This window comes from Pseudophryne corroboree, chromosome 2 (genome assembly GCF_028390025.1).
Source record: "Pseudophryne corroboree isolate aPseCor3 chromosome 2, aPseCor3.hap2, whole genome shotgun sequence".
NCBI lineage: Eukaryota > Metazoa > Chordata > Amphibia > Anura > Myobatrachidae > Pseudophryne > Pseudophryne corroboree.
The window spans coordinates 119505991-119523380 of NC_086445.1; the positions used below are offsets into that span (position 1 = coordinate 119505991).

At 46.8% G+C, this 17390-nt stretch overlaps 1 protein-coding gene across 2 annotated transcripts in view; it reads right to left on the bottom strand.

The window, feature by feature from the left end:
- The window catches only part of MICU2 (mitochondrial calcium uptake 2), a 535492-nt gene that overhangs the window by 421013 nt on the left and 97089 nt on the right, over window positions 1-17390 (bottom strand). The window lies entirely within an intron of this gene.

A 17390-nucleotide genomic window follows, 5' to 3' on the forward strand; every position in this document is an offset into this window, starting at 1 on the left:
CATCCAAAGACCGCTCTTTGGGAGACAGATCAGGAGAGACAAAGGCCGGTACCACAATCTCCTGAATAAGGTGGAACGAAGAAACCACCTTGGGCAAATAACCGGGACGAGTCCTAAGAACCACCTGGTCACGGTGAAATATCAGATATGGGGAACTACAAGACAAGGCACCCAAATCCGACACTCTTCTAGCTGAAGCAATAGCCAGCAAAAACACCACCTTATGGGAAAGCCACTTAAGATCAGCTGAACCAAGAGGTTCAAACGGAGACTCTTGTAACGCCCCCAAAACCACCGACAAGTCCCAAGGAGCCACAGGCGGGACATAGGGAGGTTGGAAACGCAACACACCCTGAGTGAAGGTATGCACATCAGGTAAGGTCGCAATTTTTCTCTGAAACCACACCAACAAGGCAGATATTTGAATCTTGAGGGAGGCCAGACGCAGGCCTAAGTCCAGGCCCTGCTGAAGAAAGGCCAACAACTTGACTGTACTAAACTTGGAAGCGTCATAATTGTTAGATGCGCACCAAACAAAGTAAGAATGCCAGACCCTATAGTAAATCCGAACAGAAGCCGGTTTCCGGGCACGCAACATAGTTTGAATGACCGCCTCAGAAAACCCTTTAGCCCTCAAGACGGAAGCTTCAAGAGCCACGCCGTCAAAGACAGCCGGACTAGGTCCTGGTAGACGCAGGGGCCCTGAACGAGGAGGTCTGGGCGTTGTGGAAGTAGAATTGGGCCACGCTGGAGTTATGAGAAGCAGAATTCCTCTTTCTTGCTTGAATTTCCGAATTACCCTGGGCAGGAGTGACACCGGAGGGAACACGTATGGCAGCCGAAACCTCCACGGCACCGCCAGCAAATCCACGAATGCTGCTTGGGGACCCCTTGTCCTTGCTCCGAAGACCGGAACCTTGTGATTGTATCAAGACGCCATCAGATCTACGTCTGGAAGGTCCCACTTTTCCACTAGGAGTTGAAACATTTCTGGATGGAGGCCCCACTCTCCGGTGTGTACGTCCTGACGACTGAGAAAGTCCGCTTCCCAATTTAGGACTCCGGGAATGAATATTGCCGATATGGCCAGTAGATGGCGTTCCGCCCAATGTGGAATCCGTGAGACTTCCTTCATTGCCAAACGGCTTCGAGTGCCGCCTTGATGATTTATGTAAGCCACTGTGGTGGCGTTGTCCAACTGTACTTGAACAGGACGGTTCTGAATTAAATGATGGGCCAGGTTCAACGCATTGAAGACCGCCCGCAATTCCAGAATGTTGATCGAGAGGAGAGATTCCTCCTTGGTCCACCGACCCTGAAGGGAGTGTTGCTCCAGCACCGCTCCCCAACCTCTTAGACTGGCATCTGTCGTCAACAGGACCCAGTTGGATATCCAGAAGGGACGGCCTCTGCACAATTGTCGGTCCAGGAGCCACCAGAGCAGCGACAGACGGACCTCCGGAGTCAATGAGATCATGTGAGACCTGATCCGGTGAGGCAGGCCGTCCCACTTGGCTAGAATCAGCCTCTGGAGGGGGCGAGAATGGAATTGAGCATACTCCACCATGTCGAGTGCTGATACCATGAGGCCCAGCATCTGCATCGCCGAATGTATCGACACTTGCGGACGAGAAAGGAAGCAACGAATCCTGTCCTGAAGCTTCAGGACTTTCTCCTGAGACAAAAACAACCGCTGGTTGTGAGTGTCCAATAGCGCTCCCAGGTGCACCATGCTCTGAGCAGGGACCAGGGAGGATTTCTTCCAGTTGATGAGCCACCCGTGGGCTTTTAGAAACTGGACAGTCATATCCAGATTACGTAGGAGAAGTTCTGGGGAATTTGCCAGGATTAACAAGTCGTCCAGATACGGCAGTATCCTGACCAGTTGACGGCGGAGTACCACCGTCATCACCGCCATAACTTTGGTGAAGACTCGCGGAGCCGTAGTTAAACCAAAAGGTATCTCCCGAAACTGGTAATGGAGGTTGCCAATCGCAAACCTCAGGTATTGCTGATGTGACACTGCTATAGGAATATGCAGGTAAGCATCCTGTATGTCCAGGGAGACCATGTAGTCCCCAGGTTCCAAGACCAGAACTATAGAGCGAAGGGTTTCCATACGGAACTTGGAAACTTTCACAAACCTGCCTTGAGGTTGAGAATGGGCCGGGAGGACCCATTCGGTTTCAGGACCAGAAACAGCGGAGAATAGTACCCCGTCCCCTCTGAGCAAGAGGCACCTGTACTACGACTCCTGTATCCAGGAGGGTCTGTACCACCGAATGTAGAGTGTTTGCCTGTGTCTGGTCCAATGGGACGTCTGTCCGGCAAAATCGATGAGGGGGTTCGTTTTTGAAGGCTATGGCGTAACCTCGAGTGACGACTTCCCGTACCCAGGCATCTGAAGTGGTCTTCTACCATTCCTGGGAATACCCTAGAAGCCGGCCCCCCACCCTGGGATCCCCCAGGGGGAGGCCCGCCCCGTCATGCGGCAGGCTTATCGGTCTTGGTAGCTGGCTGACGGGCAGCCCAGGCTCTTTTGGGCTTCGGCTTACCAGGTTTGGAAGTGCGGGCCTGCTTGTTGTACGCCTGACCTTTTGCTTTACCTGAAGGACGAAAGGGGCGAAAGGACGTACCTTTAGCCTTCGACACAGAAGGAGCGGTACTTGGCAGACAGGCAGTTTTGGCAGTAGCCAAGTCAGCCACTATCTTATTTAAGTCCTCCCCAAACAGAATATCTCCCTTGAAAGGGAGTCCCCTCCAGGGTTTTTCTAGAGTCCAGATCCACAGACCAGGATCTCAGCCACAATATCCAGCGAGCCAGGACTGATGTAGTAGAGGCCTTGGCTGCTAGGAAACCGGCATCAGAAGCCGCCTCTTTAATATAGTGAGAAGCTGTGACAATATATGACAAGCATTGTCTAGCATGGTCAGAAGAGATTTCAGCTTCTAACTCTAGGGCCCATGCTTCAATAGCCTCTGCAGCCCATGTTGCTGCAATAGTTGGCCTTTGTGCAGCACCCGTGAGGGTGTAAATCGCTTTCAGACAACCCTCCACATGTTTATCCGTAGGCTCTTTTAGAGACGTGACGGTAGTGACAGGTAGAGCTGAGGAAACCACCATCCTAGCCACATGCAAGTCTACCGGAGGAGGCGTTTCCCAATTTTTAGACAGCACTGGCGCGAGGGGATAGCGAGCCAGCATCATCTTTTGAGGCACAAACTTCTTTCCCGGGTTTCCCCAGGGTTCCTGACGTATATCCACTAGGTGGTCAGAGTGAGGTAAAAATAAGATTTTACTTACCGGTAAATCTATTTCTCTTAGTCCCTAGAGGATGCTGGGACTCCGTAAGGACCATGGGGAATAGACGGGCTCCGCAGGAGATAGGGCACTTTAAGAAAGCTTTGGACTCTGGGTGTGCACTGGCTCCTCACTCTATGCCCCTCCTCCAGACCTCAGTTAGGGAAACTGTGCCCAGAGGAGATGGACAGTACGAGGAAGGATTTTTGTAAATCTAAGGGCGAGATCCATACCAGCCACATCAATCACACCGTATAACTTGTGATACACTACCCAGTCAACAGTATGAACAACAACATAGCCTCGGTTCAACCGATAAACTATAACATAACCCTTATGTAAGCAACAACTATATACAAGTCTTGCAGAAGAAGTCCGCACTTGGGACGGGCGCCCAGCATCCTCTACGGACTACGAGAAATAGATTTACCGGTAAGTAAAATCTTATTTTCTCTAACGTCCTTGAGGATGCTGGGACTCCGTAAGGACCATGGGGATTATACCAAAGCTCCCAAACGGGCGGGAGAGTGCGGATGACTCTGCAGCACCGATTGAGCAAACAGGAGATCCTCCTCAGCCAGGGTGTCAAACTTATAGCACTTTGCAAAGGTGTTAGACCCCGACCAAGTAGCTGCTGGGCACAACTGTAATGCCGAGACCCCTCGGGCAGCCGCCCAAGAAGAGCCCACTTTCCTAGTGGAATGGGCCTTAACCGATTTAGGCAATGGCAAACCTGCCGTAGAATGCGCCTGCTGAATCGTGTTACAGATCCAGCGAGCAATAGTCTGCTTTGAAGCAGGAGCGCCAACCTTGTTGGCCGCATACAGAACAAACAGATCTTCAGTCTTCCCGATTCTAGCCGTTCTGGTCACATAAATCTTCAAAGCCCTGACCACATCCAGGTACTCGGAATCCTCCAAGTCCCGTGTAGCCACAGGCACGACAATAGGTTGGTTCACATGAAAAGATGAGACCACTTTTGGCAGAAAGTGAGGACGAGTCCTCAACTCTGCCCTATCCACGTGAAAAACCAAGTATGGGCTTTTATGTGATAAAGCCGCCAATTCTGAAACACGTCTTGCCGAAGCTAATGCCAACAACATGACCACTTTCCACGTGAGGTATTTCAACTCCACAGTTTTGAGTGGTTCAAACCAAGGTGACTTGAGGAAACGTAACACCACGTTAAGATCCCAAGGCGCCACCGGAGGCACAAAGGGAGGCTGAATATGCAGCACACCCTTCACAAAAGTCTGTACTTCAGGAAGAGAGGCTAGTTCTCTTTGAAAGAAAATGGTTAAGGCCGAAATTTGGACCTTTATGGACCCTAATTTTAGGCCCAAAGTCACTCCTGTTTGAAGGAAGTGAAGTAGACGGCCCAAATGGAACTCCTCCGTAGGAGCAGCTCTGGCCTCTCACCAAGAAACATATTTTCGCCATATACGGTGATAATGTTTTAACGTCACGTCTTTCCTAGCCTTGATCAGGGTAGGAATGACGTCCTCCGGAATCCCTTTTTCCGCTAGGATCCGGCGTTCAACCGCCATGCCGTCAAACGCAGCCGCGGTAAGTCTTGGAACAGACAGGGCCCCTGCCGCAGCATGTCCTGCCTTAGAGGAAGAGGCCACGGATCTTCTGTGAGCAACTCTTGCAGCTCCGGATACCAAGTCCTCCTTGGCCAATCTGGAACAATGAGGATTGTTCTGAGCCTGCTTATTCTTATTATTCTCAACACTTTGGGTATGAGAGGAAGAGGAGGAAACACATAGACCAAGGTGTCACCAGAGCGTCTACCGCAACCGCCTGCGGGTCCCTTGACCTCGCGCAATACCGTTTTAGCTTTTTGTTGAGACGGGATGCCATCATGTCTATTTGAGGCAGTCCCCACCGACCCGTGATCTGTGCGAAGACTTCTTGATGAAGTCCCCACTCTCCCGGATGCAGGTCGTGCCTGCTGAGGAAGTCCGCCTCCCAGTTGTCCACCCCCGGGATGAACACTGCTGATAGCGCACTTACATGGCCTTCCGCCCAGCGTAGAATCCTGGTCGCTTCTGCCATGGCCACTCTGCTCCTTTTCCGCCTTGGCGGTTTATACGAGCCACTGCCGTGACATTGTCTGACTGAATCAGAACCGGTTTTTCCTGAAGCAATTCCGCTGCTTGACGCAGGGCGTTGTATATGGCCCTTAACTCCAGGACGTTGATGTGGAGACATGTCTCTAGATTTGACCAGAGACCTTGGAAATTTCTTCCCAGTGTGACTGCTCCCCAGCCTCGGAGGCTTGCGTCCGTGGTCACCAGGGCCCAGTCCTGAATGCCAAACCTGCGACCCTCTAGTAGGTGAGCACTGTGCAGCCACCACAGGAGAGACACCCTGGTCCTGGGAGACAGGGTGATCCTTCGATGCATTTGTAAATGGGACCCGGACCACTTGTCCAAGAGGTCCCATTGAAAAGTCCTTGCATGGAACCTGCCGAAAGGGATGGCCTCGTATGAAGCCACCATCTTCCCCAGGACCCACGTGCAATGATGCACTGAAACCTGTTTTGGTTTTAATAGGTTCCTGACCAGGGCTATGAGCTCCTGAACCTTTTTTCGATCGGTAGAAAAACCATTTTCTGGTCTGTGTCTAGAATCAGGCCCAAAAAAGTCAGACGCGTTGTAGGGACTAGCTGGGACTTCGGTATATTGAGAATCCAGCCGTGTAACTGCAATGTCTTCATGGACAGAGACACGCTGTCCAGCAACTTCTCCCGAGATCTCGCCTTTATGAGGAGATCGTCCAAGTATGGGATAATTGTGACCCCCTGCCTGCGCAGGAGCACCATCATTTCCGCCATTACCTTGGTGAAAATTCTCAGGGCCGTGGAAAGCCCAAACGGCAACGTCTGAAATTGGTAGTAACAGTCCTGCACTGCAAATCTCAGGAACGCCTGATGAGGGGGAAATACCGGAACATGAAGGTAAGCATCCTTTATGTCCAGGGACACCATCCAATCCACCCCCTCCAGGCTGGCGATGACCGCCCTGAGTGATTCCATTTTGAACTTGAACCCCTTCAAGTACAGGTTCAGGGATTTTAGGTTTAAAATGGGTCTGACCGAACCGTCTGGTTTCGGGACCACAAACAGGGTTGAGTAATATCCCTCTCCTTGCTGGAGATGAGGAACTGTGACAATCACCTGTTGAATATACAATTTTTGGATTGCTGCCAACACTAGCTCCCTCTCTGACGGGGAAGCCGGCCGAGCCGATTTGAAAAACCGGCGAGGAGGCAAGTCTTCGAATTCCAGCCTGTATCCTTGAGAAACAATCTCTAATGCCCAGGGATCCACCTGCGAGTTGTCAAGGTCGGAAAAATATCATGCTACACGTTGCCATATATTCACCTCATGCGCTTGCCCGCTGCACGTACACATTCTCTACCGTGCGTGCGGATACTCGCAGCTGCGTGATGGCGCCTCCTCGGCCATGCGCTCGAGCGCGTGGTATGTGCATTTACGGTAGAGTTTGTGTGCGTCTAGCGGGCGACTCAATCATTAAATAATAAAACCAAATAGTATGTTTTATAGGTAATGTTCCCCTTAATAATGACTGTAAGTTTGTTTAATGTAACTGGTCGCTGGACAGAGAAATTCCTCTTTGCATGATACGAAGGGTCAGACAGGGTTTGAGCAGTGGTGTCTGGTACCTAACTAAAGAACATTTTATTAGAAACAATCCGGTGCTGGTTAGGTAAAGATTAATCGCTCCTGCGTATAGTTATGTCTATTAGTAGTTTCTGGACATTTACTATATTTGAGGTTCATTATCCATGCGGCGGGAATTCTGAGATTCCCTCCCACCTGAGCAGTTTGATATAGTCACAGCCCACCTGTTCAAACTAACCTATGACCTTTTGTTATGATGCGAGGAGACATTCCTGTGTCCAATGAACAATGAGATTATAGGTCCCTTTGTAGTATACTGTACGCAGTGTATATAAGGACAGCCAGCCTGGCCAGCTCAGTCTCTTCTCGCCACAAACGGTTTTCATCTTGACTAACTCGGAGCTGGTACCAGGACTGCGCAGCGATCATTCCCCAGTGTGTGTAAGTTATTCTCTGTGACCATTCTAAATCTCTGACTGTATTTGCCATATTCTCTCTCTCTCTGTTATTGTATAAGATTGTGACGCTATTGTATATTTATGTGTAGTTATTCTGCATAGATATTGATGTTAGCCTGTAGTGTATGAACTGTTAACTGTTTTTAACTTTTACATAGCTAGATATTGTTAGTAAAGGTGTTGGAACCTTAGCAAGGTATTGTGTGTTTATTACATTGCTGAGAGTATTCAGAACGTCTCAATCGCTCAAGAGGCTTTCATACAATAGAGGTTAATTAGCATTGCATTGTGCTCACATTACAAAAGCATTACGGTAGTCGGCCGCCTATAGCGTGCTCGACACCAAGCGTTAAGCTGTGAGCGAGCGTGCCGCATGTGCGTCTCGACCACGGCTAAGCGTCTGTTACGCTAAGTGCGTACCCTTACGGTACCCCATACGCCAATTGCGTACTGAGTCTCTTACCCATTTTATAGTGAATGTAATAAGATAAATATTTAGCTTTATCAGAGTGAACCCAGACGTGGCTGAAAAACCGAAGACGAGCGCCCACTAGATCTGCCTCCCCCCGGGAAGCCCCAGCGTCATGCGGTGGACTTTGCAGACGCAGGGGAGGACTTCTGCTCTTGGGAACTAGCTGTGTGCAGCTTCTTTCCCCTGCCTTTCCCTCTGGCAACAAAGGACGATCCCCGTACCTTTTAGTTTTTATTGGAACGAAAGGACTGCATTTGATAATGAGGTGCCTTTTTTGTATGCTGTGGGGGGGACATAAGGTAAGAAATTCGACTTACCAGCCGTAGCAGTAGAGACAAGGTCCGAGAGGCCGTCTCCAAACAACTCCACCCCTTTGTAAGGCAAGGACTCCATATGTCGCTTTGAATCGGCGTCTCCCGTCCACTGTCGGGTCCACAAGAGCCGCCTAGCAGAAATAGACATAGCATTTATTCTGGAGCTTAATAAACAAATGTCTCTCTGAGCATCTCTCATATACAAGGCAGCATCTCTGATATGCTCTATGGTCATTTGAATGGCATCCCTATCTAAGGTGTCAATCTCCGCAGATAAGGAATCTGCCCATGCCACGACCGCACTACAAACCCAGGCCGACGCCATAGCCGGTCTAACAATAGTACCTGAATGAGTGTAAATGTGCTTCATTGTAATTTCCTGCCTGCGATCAGCAGGATCCTTGAGGGAAGCCGTATCCTGAGAAGGCAGTGCCACCTTTTTGGACAAGCGTGTCAGCGCCTTTTCTACTTTAGGCGAAGATTCCCATCGTATCCTATCCGTTTGTGGAAAAGGATACGCCATAAGAATCCTTTTGGGAACTTGTGGTCTCCTATCCGGAGATTCACAAGACTTTTCGCACAATTCACTCAGTTCAAATGAGGACGGATAGGTGACTTCAGGCTTTTTCCCTTTATACATGTGTACCCTCATGTCAGGGACAGTTCTTCTGGCTTTGTGAGGAGAACGGCGGCGCGGCTCTGGGGGTGGACGCCCAGTAAGAACCTGTGTTCACCCCCTCTGGAGCTAATGGTGTCCAGTAGCCGAGGAAGCAGAGCCTATCTTAGACAAGAAGGTCTGCCCCTCTCTCCTCAGTCCCTCGATGCAGGGAGCCTGTTGCCAGCAGTGCTCCCTGTAAAAAAGTAGAAAAAAAAATCCAAACAAAAATGCTTCTAGGCAGAGAACTCAGGAGAGCTCTCTGCAGTGCACCCATCCTGCTCTGGGCACAGTGTAAAACTGAGGTCTGGAGGAGGGGCATAGAGGGAGGAGCCAGTGCACACCCAGAGTCCAAAGCTTTCTTAAAGTGCCCTATCTCCTGCGGAGCCCGTCTATTCCCCATGGTCCTTACGGAGTCCCAGCATCCTCAAGGACGTTAGAGAAACTTGTTTAACCACCTTCTGACGCTTGAACCTATCTGGTTTCTTAGGAGGGGCGGATGGCTCGGGATCATCCGTAATCTGTAAAATCAACTTAATAGCCCCCAAAAGATCAGGAACATCCACATGTGAACTACCCTCCCCCTCAGCAATATCTGTGTGAGAATCTGTGGGGTCAGTGTAAGCGCCATCTTCATCAGACGAGGTGTCAGTGAGAGCAGTGGATTGTGAGAGATAAGAGCTCGCTTAGAGGACCCCTTGGTCTTAGGCGAGCGAGGGTGAGACCTTTTAGTAGTCAAGGACTGGTTCAACTTCTTCAATTGAGCAGACAAATTATCCGCCCTCGGCGGGTTAGCTGCAGGAACCACATACGGTTGCACCGGCATAGGAGGTCCCATAGGGGGTGTTAGTTTAGTAACTAGCATATGTAGAAGCGTAGAGAAAGTAGCCCACGGCGGGTCATTATGCACCCCCGTTGCCACAGGCCCACTGGGGGGCAAGGAGCCCCCAGAACCAGATTCCACAGCTGCTATATTCTCCTCATAGGGATCTGTGGCTTCAACAACACCGGCAGTGTGTTCAGACTCAGAACCGTTACCTTCAGAAGCAGACATGATATAACTTGCAGTATCAGGTAACACAGTACAATTGTCAGCAGCACAATACCTCTTGCCCAAACCCCTGCGCAGTGTAGTCCGCACAAGCAGGGATACAGGAGAGATATGGTGACTAAAATCACAGAGAAAAATACGTATTAAAGTATATCTTGTGAAAATCCTATATAATTATAAAACCTGACGCACCAAGCCCCCTCAGGTTATAGAATATAGGGATAGCAAGTTGAGTGAGAGACACGAAATGGAAACCACTCAGCAAGCTAATGCACCCACATATAGTCACAGTTATACAATGCAGAGGTTATTACTAACAATAATACTGCACTGGACTAGCTTATATATATATATATAGCTATGTAGTCAATAGATATAACACTGCACAGTAAGAACTGGATGTATATCACAGGGTACTTGTACCAGAGAACCCTGACTAAATGCACTCTTTCTTAACTAACACTTTCTAATTGACATATAGAATACTTAAGTGTCATGTAAAGTCACAACGCTGTCAACTAGGCGGCTTTACAAAGGAGGATTTGCCCAAGCAGTCCCAGGAACAGTGTAGCTGAGAGAAATGGCGCCCAAACACTGACAGGGAGTGAGGGAGAGACAGATATGCAGCTCCAGGGCAGTAACATTTGCTGGAAATGGCGCCCTGGGGCTGGGGGAGGGGCTCCAGGTTTGAGCCTTATCCCCTCTGCTGGCAAAACCACCAGGTACTGCGGGCTACACACACAAAGGTTTTAAGAGAAAACCTGACCTGCACCCATGCCCTGGTGATCTAGTGGGATCGCCTGTACTGCCACAGTGTCCACCGCCAGCACGCGCCTCCCACCGACCGCGCCGGATCGCGATAAAGCACGGGTCCCACGAGCGAGACTCACTCACCACCTCCCGAAGCGTGGCCACGCGATCCCGGAGAGCCCCCGTCGTGTGTGCCTGACTCAGAAGAAAACCGGAGCCTCCTGCTGTAGTTACCCGGCAACCAGGGCTCGGGAGTGTACAGCGCCGCTGGGGAGAGCTGGAGCTGCAGCAGTGAATGTCACAAGACATGTACACACTGCTACAGCCCTTGAAGTCTTCACTTTTCTTCTCAAAAAAAGCTCTTCTTAGGGCTGCCCAGAGCAGCCTCTCTGTTATGTGCCTGCTATCTGCGGCACCAACTACAAAACTGAGCTCCTGTGCAGGGATGTGGGGTTATAGAGGAGGCGGCGCTGTGCATTCTGGGAACAGTCAAAGCTTTTGAGCCTGTTGGTGCCTCGGATCAAGATCCTACTCTACACCCCTATGTCTTTCCTTGTGGAGCCCAGTGTACCCTGCAGCAGAAATAAAGATCTCTTCACCTTTACATACTTCACGGCTGGCTTTCTATAGGACTGACTAGTTATTTTCAAATAAAATAAAAAAAAGCTTATTAGTGTCACAAGTTGGATTTTTAGCACAAGTCTGATTAATTTTTCACCAACAGGAACTGCAAAGGTAATGCAAAGCTATCTGGTCACTTCTATACCACAACATCTGTACACTTCAAACTGAAGGGGACAGCAGCCATAGATTATATTTACTAATGACACAAGAGAAACCCGGAGAGAGTTCCTGGCAAATGTTACATCCACCTGTCAGGGGACGAGCAGCACACGTCAGAAAGGATAACCTTACATCTCTTTGTCAGGGAAATAATGACAATTTAAACTACATAACTGTCCAAAACCTTTTTTCTTTCCCCATGACCATATGGTAACTTCTTGTTTTGTATAAATGAAAACATGCCCTTTGTACTTTATCCCAAGAAGCATATCATGTAATTTTTATCATCTGGCTATATAAGTCTTACTATAATACCAGTGTCTGCAACTACCTGTATAATAATCCCAGGTCATAAAGGGCCACTGCACGAAGTGTGTGTGTGTGTGTGTGTGCGTGTGCGTGTGTGTGCGTGTGCGTGTGTGTGTGTGTGTGTGTAAAAATGAAGTACTACCTCTACACTTCAGTACGGATGGTGTAATGATTAGCATTACTGCCTCACAGCACTAAGGTCATGGGTTCAATTCCCACCATGGCCCTAACTGTGTGGAGTTTGTATATTCTCCCCGTACTTGCGTGGGTTTCCTCCGGGTACTCCGGTTTCCTCCACACAATCCAAAAATATACTGGTAGGTTAATTGGCTCCGAACAAAATTAACCCTAGCGTGAATGTGTACATGTGGTAGGGAATATAGATTGTAAGCTCCACTGGGGCAGGGACTGATGTGAATGGGCAAATATTCTCTGTAAAGCGATGCGGTATGTGTGTGCACTATATAAGTAACTGGTAATAAATAAAATAATAAATAAATTAGCCAACAAGAGAGCCACCAACCACACAGTGTTGCCTAGCCAAGCATAAACAGTTCTAGTCTCTTACTCAGTGCAATGATACACTTCTTAAAAAGTTAAGTGGAGGTGTTGTTCATAGCAACCAGATTCTAGCTATACTTTCTAACACATGAAAACTTAAATCTGATTGGTTGCCGTCTCCTCTATTGCTTTTTCTTTATAAAGCTTGATAAATCTCCACCTTAGCTACTAACATACACGGATAGATTCTAGAACATGGAATCTGAAAATTCACTAAGGCCCTTGAGAATAATACTTGATCTCCCCCTTTCTCATTACATGTTCTAGCATAGTTCCTCATAGTAGCTGGTAGAAAAAAGATTGGTATTCATGGCATAATTCTGGCAGTTATGGCACACTTACCATAAACCATTCAGTATTTTTGGAAGCAACCGGATAAGTGACCCCATGCCTGTATAACAAATGGACACACATGCTTCCAGATGCAAGAACGCTGCAAATTCTACTTAAGTCCTGGAATTTGTCAATATCATTAATGATAAATGAAGGTTTCCAATTTATTTTATCAATTTAATTTGAGCTATGACCATTCCGTTCAGGGGGAGCTGTAACAGAAGAAATACAGTATTGATTAACTTCTGAGACCACCAGGCAGGAGAACCTCTGACAGCTGCAAATACTACAGAGAGCAGCCAAGCCCCGTCACTCACACACACCGGCATCTACAGCTCTGATTACAGGAGGCAGATGCTGGCTGCTGAGCTGAAGCCTGTCTATACAGTGGGAGAGATTTATCAAAGTAGTTCTACAGGTAATGGTGGATAAGAAAAGGTGATGTTACTCATGGGAAACAATCAGATGTCTGCACTCCACACAACTGCTAAACATCAAAACTGCTGCACAAAACATTTTTTTGTTGTTTTTCTGCTTACTTTCTCCTTTGCTCCCAGGAGACTCCATCTCCAACACCCAACAGTTTTACCCATGTCTGCACCATATTATAGTTTTCTTGGTTTTCAGCCATTACGTGCACCCAAATGCGCACAGACACAATGGCACATGAATACTTTCAACCAAGCCATTGCTCATTTTCACTAAACCTCTCCTATCTTTACCACTACCCTGACCTGCCCTACTCTGGCTACCTCTTTTAGAACACTTATTTCAGTCTAAGGCAATGCAGCTGCAGCCATCACACACAGTTTCCGGAATACAAAGTGCAAAAGTCCTCTTGCACTACTGATCACCATTGTATGATGTCTCGCTCCAAGTGGGCTTACTCCTCTATAAATTCCGGCTTTGCTCTTGTAACATTGTTGGTTCATCTTACCGCATTGCCTTTTCACTTGTCGAGCAAATCTACTTCAATGCTCTAACAATGTTCCAGTCTTCTAATCCGCTTCGTCTCTTTGCCATCTTCCACTCTTATCTTCCATTACCAACTTTACACGTATTATGCCCAAATATAACACTCCTTCCTAGACTTCTCCTCATCTGTACTACATGGTGAGACCAACTGTCTCACTGCTTTTCCCCCATGGATGTTCTAAAGCTAAACAAGTTCACAAACATAGCTAATCTGTCTTCCCACAGTCACCTCCTCCCCTTAAATCTCCCTCATCACTGCCACCACCAAAATTTCTATCATGTCCTAAGCCTTAATGTCGTGTCCAGCCCCCCCCCCCCCCCCCCCCCCCCCCCGCTTCATTTCTCATCTGGTTTCTCTCCCAGTCCTGTCACCTCACCTACAGTGCTCTTAAAACCACAATGCCCTCATTCATTCATTTAAAATTTTATCTTGAAATACCCTTCCTCACACTGGGGCAGATGTATTAACCTGGAGAAGGCATAAGGAAGTGATAAACCAGTGATATGTGCAAGGTGATAAAGGCACCGGCCAATCAGATCCTAACTGTTAATTTACATATTGGATCTGATTGGCTGGTGCGTCTATCACCTTGCACATATCACTGGTTTATCACTTCCTTATGCCTTCTCCAGGTTAATACATCTGCCCCAGTGTTTGATCAAGCTGTGGCCTTCACCATGCTTTGTCTCTGATAAGCACCTTGCACTTTTACCTCAAAGTCTTCTCCTGGGTTGCTGCCATTTATGGACTTCTCTATCACGCCCAAAAATACTCTCTCTGTCTAAACACTGTTCAAAAGGCGATTCTCTTAATTGAAGCAATGTACTGGTGCTCACCTATACTACTCACACTAGTACAGTGTCACAACCTCCACTATACAGTACTCTTTAACCTTTTGTCTTAGCTGCACCATTTTTCAATTAGGTAGTAAGCTTTTGACATATTCATTTGTTTTGTTAACCTTCTATGTTATTTGGTTGCACGTCCCGTTTTCTCCTGTGACCGGGAACCTTGGTTCTTACAAATAAATTATAATGCTATTACAATCATAATATTCTTATTGGAAAACCGGACAGGACAGATGTTATCGGAAGGAATCCGTTCTTCTCCATAAATGGGACCACGGTGTCGCTTGTGCATACAGGAATGGAGACCTCTGAGCACCTCTAATGTAAAGGGCATAACCTGACATCAAACACCTCGCAGAGGAGATGCACAGACCGAGACTGGTGATGCTCCTTTACTAAAAAGAACCATGCTCTCTCGCTGTCTCATGTCTCCTCGGGCTTACACGAACTGGAACTAGTGATTAGAAATTAGACCAAAGAATATATCTCTTTTGATTACGAACGTTTCCTTTCATTCTTTTCCAAATGAAGCAATCTGTGCGGAAACAGAGTGACATATCAGATCCAGCAGAATACCTAGAGATAAATAAATAGCGCAACTTCAATGGGCTCTACACATGTTCTACTTTCATGACTTGCAGATGGTTGAATGGACGACTGAAGCCACATGAAAGAAAATTATGCATTTTCTTATTAACGTGACTTTCCTTTGTTGCAATATCTAACATTTCTTTTGTCGATTTCAAATAAAAGCTAGCTTTTGTGAATATGTATTCCCGTTAGCTCATTTATCCTGCTCAAGTCTGTTTGTATTTTTCATGTGATCATCTTCAGGTCAAACAAGAAATGGAATGTAACTCCTCCTCACAGGCTATGTTAGGGCACCATTATATAGACAAGGCTTTCTCAACTTTAGTCCTCAGAGGTCATTAAGGGCTCATCCGTTTATCCACTGCTACAGATGACATTTGCTGCTCATGTTCTTGAGATGCAGAAATCATTGGTGAACATGTGAACAGCATACGCAGCATGGTAGAAGATGGCTTAAATAGCAGTTTTGTGCCTGTCCCAAAAGCGCACGTTTTCCAGGTCATCAACCAGGAGGACTGGTCTATTCATTAGTGATTAACGTATTCTACTTAAAGATCATGACTGCCATATTACGAAGAGATTTAGAAAACAACCATCAAAGTTGAGAAACCGTAATTGCAGTCGCTTACACTGTCCACATAGGCTGCCATTTGGGTATATGGCATAACTATTGAACAGCCAGCTCTTGCCACACACATAAATTATCAATTTTCACCAATCAGGTTGTTCAGGTGCAAGAATGATGAAAACAAACATTTTCCCAGGCTCGGCTAGGCTCACTTTATCCTCGTTTCACCGTCTATTTACTGTTCTTTACAAAAATGGTTTACCACTAACGACTCTGCTATATACCACTGTATAGGTACCTCTAAGCACATATCGCTTCTTATGGTGTAATTATTGAGACTTTGATGAGCAATTAACACTTTATGGCAGCAAGGACATTTATTTACTAGCCTGGGGATGTGAAAACACTAAATGAGGAGCTTGAAATATCAAACAAATAACATCATCATTTACCTGAATGTGAAAGTCAGGTGTGAAAAGTGATTTCGGTCATTTCAACCCAACACATTTTTACTTTCAGCTCATTATATTGTAAAGCCCTGAAATGTTATCAAGGAGAAGAGCCTGACACAGGAAATAATGTTCTGGGGACGGCGCCATCTGCCCTGTGTGTCTATGTGCACCATAGGCACTTGTCATGCAGGCAAACGGTACATTTCCCACAGGACGTCGGAGCGGCACAGCACACTTCAGAATCCACATCATACTGTAATACTATAATGTAACCGGTGAAGCCAAATCACTGGGTTGATTCCAAACCTTATATATGAGATATCAGAGATTATATATATATATATATATATATATATATATATATATATATATATATACATACACACACAATATATAAATACATAATAGTATATATATTTTATATATATTTATTTATTTAGTTAGATCGATAGCTAGGTAGATAGATATACACACACACATACACAGTATATATGGTATATCACACACACTTTTTTTTTTAAGACATACTGTATATACACACACACCCCTGCTCTGAATTTCACAGACAAATAGGCAGCAAGTGTTAGGCATAATGCGAAGGAATACGCCTCTGACTGCCAACAGTTGCCCATGCCAGTTACTTCAGCTTTACAGATCTTGTAATTAGTTCTTTAACACACTTGGCCTCTGCAAGTGATTATTAGGTGCTAAGAAGTCAGCAAACCGGCTTCCACAAACAGACTTCCTATGTGGTCCGACATGCCATATTCCTGTTGTGCTGACACAGGTTCAGTCCAGCAACCCAACAAGACAGGCACATCCAGGCATGCCGCCATGTAATTGAGGCTTTTCAGACCACAAAAAAAAAAGAAAGAAAGAAACAGACACCGTGCAGTCATTGCTTTCATTGGGAAAGATAAAAGTTACTAGAAAAAGTACTGCCCCAAAATGGTTAAATAAAGGCAACACTTCTGTCTCCATGGAAACTACCAGCAAACATTTGGCAAATAGACCTTTTTGGTTTTCTTTGTTTGATAAGAAACTTAGGGTCAGATGTAACAGGCAGTGTAAGGAGAGGACAAGTGCAGAAGCTGCCCATAGCAACCAAACAGCTTTACAGCATCACTTATCAAGTCCATTTATAAAATGATTTGTAGCAGCCGACAGGTTGCTATAGACTTCTCCCACTGTACACTCCTCAGACTGATTGAGACATCTGTCCCTTAATGCCTGTATGAAATAGATCATTCAGCTGAACATATTGCAGTTATCTGTGCCACGCAATGTCCAAGTGGGCGATTCATTTGTTAGGAGTGCCG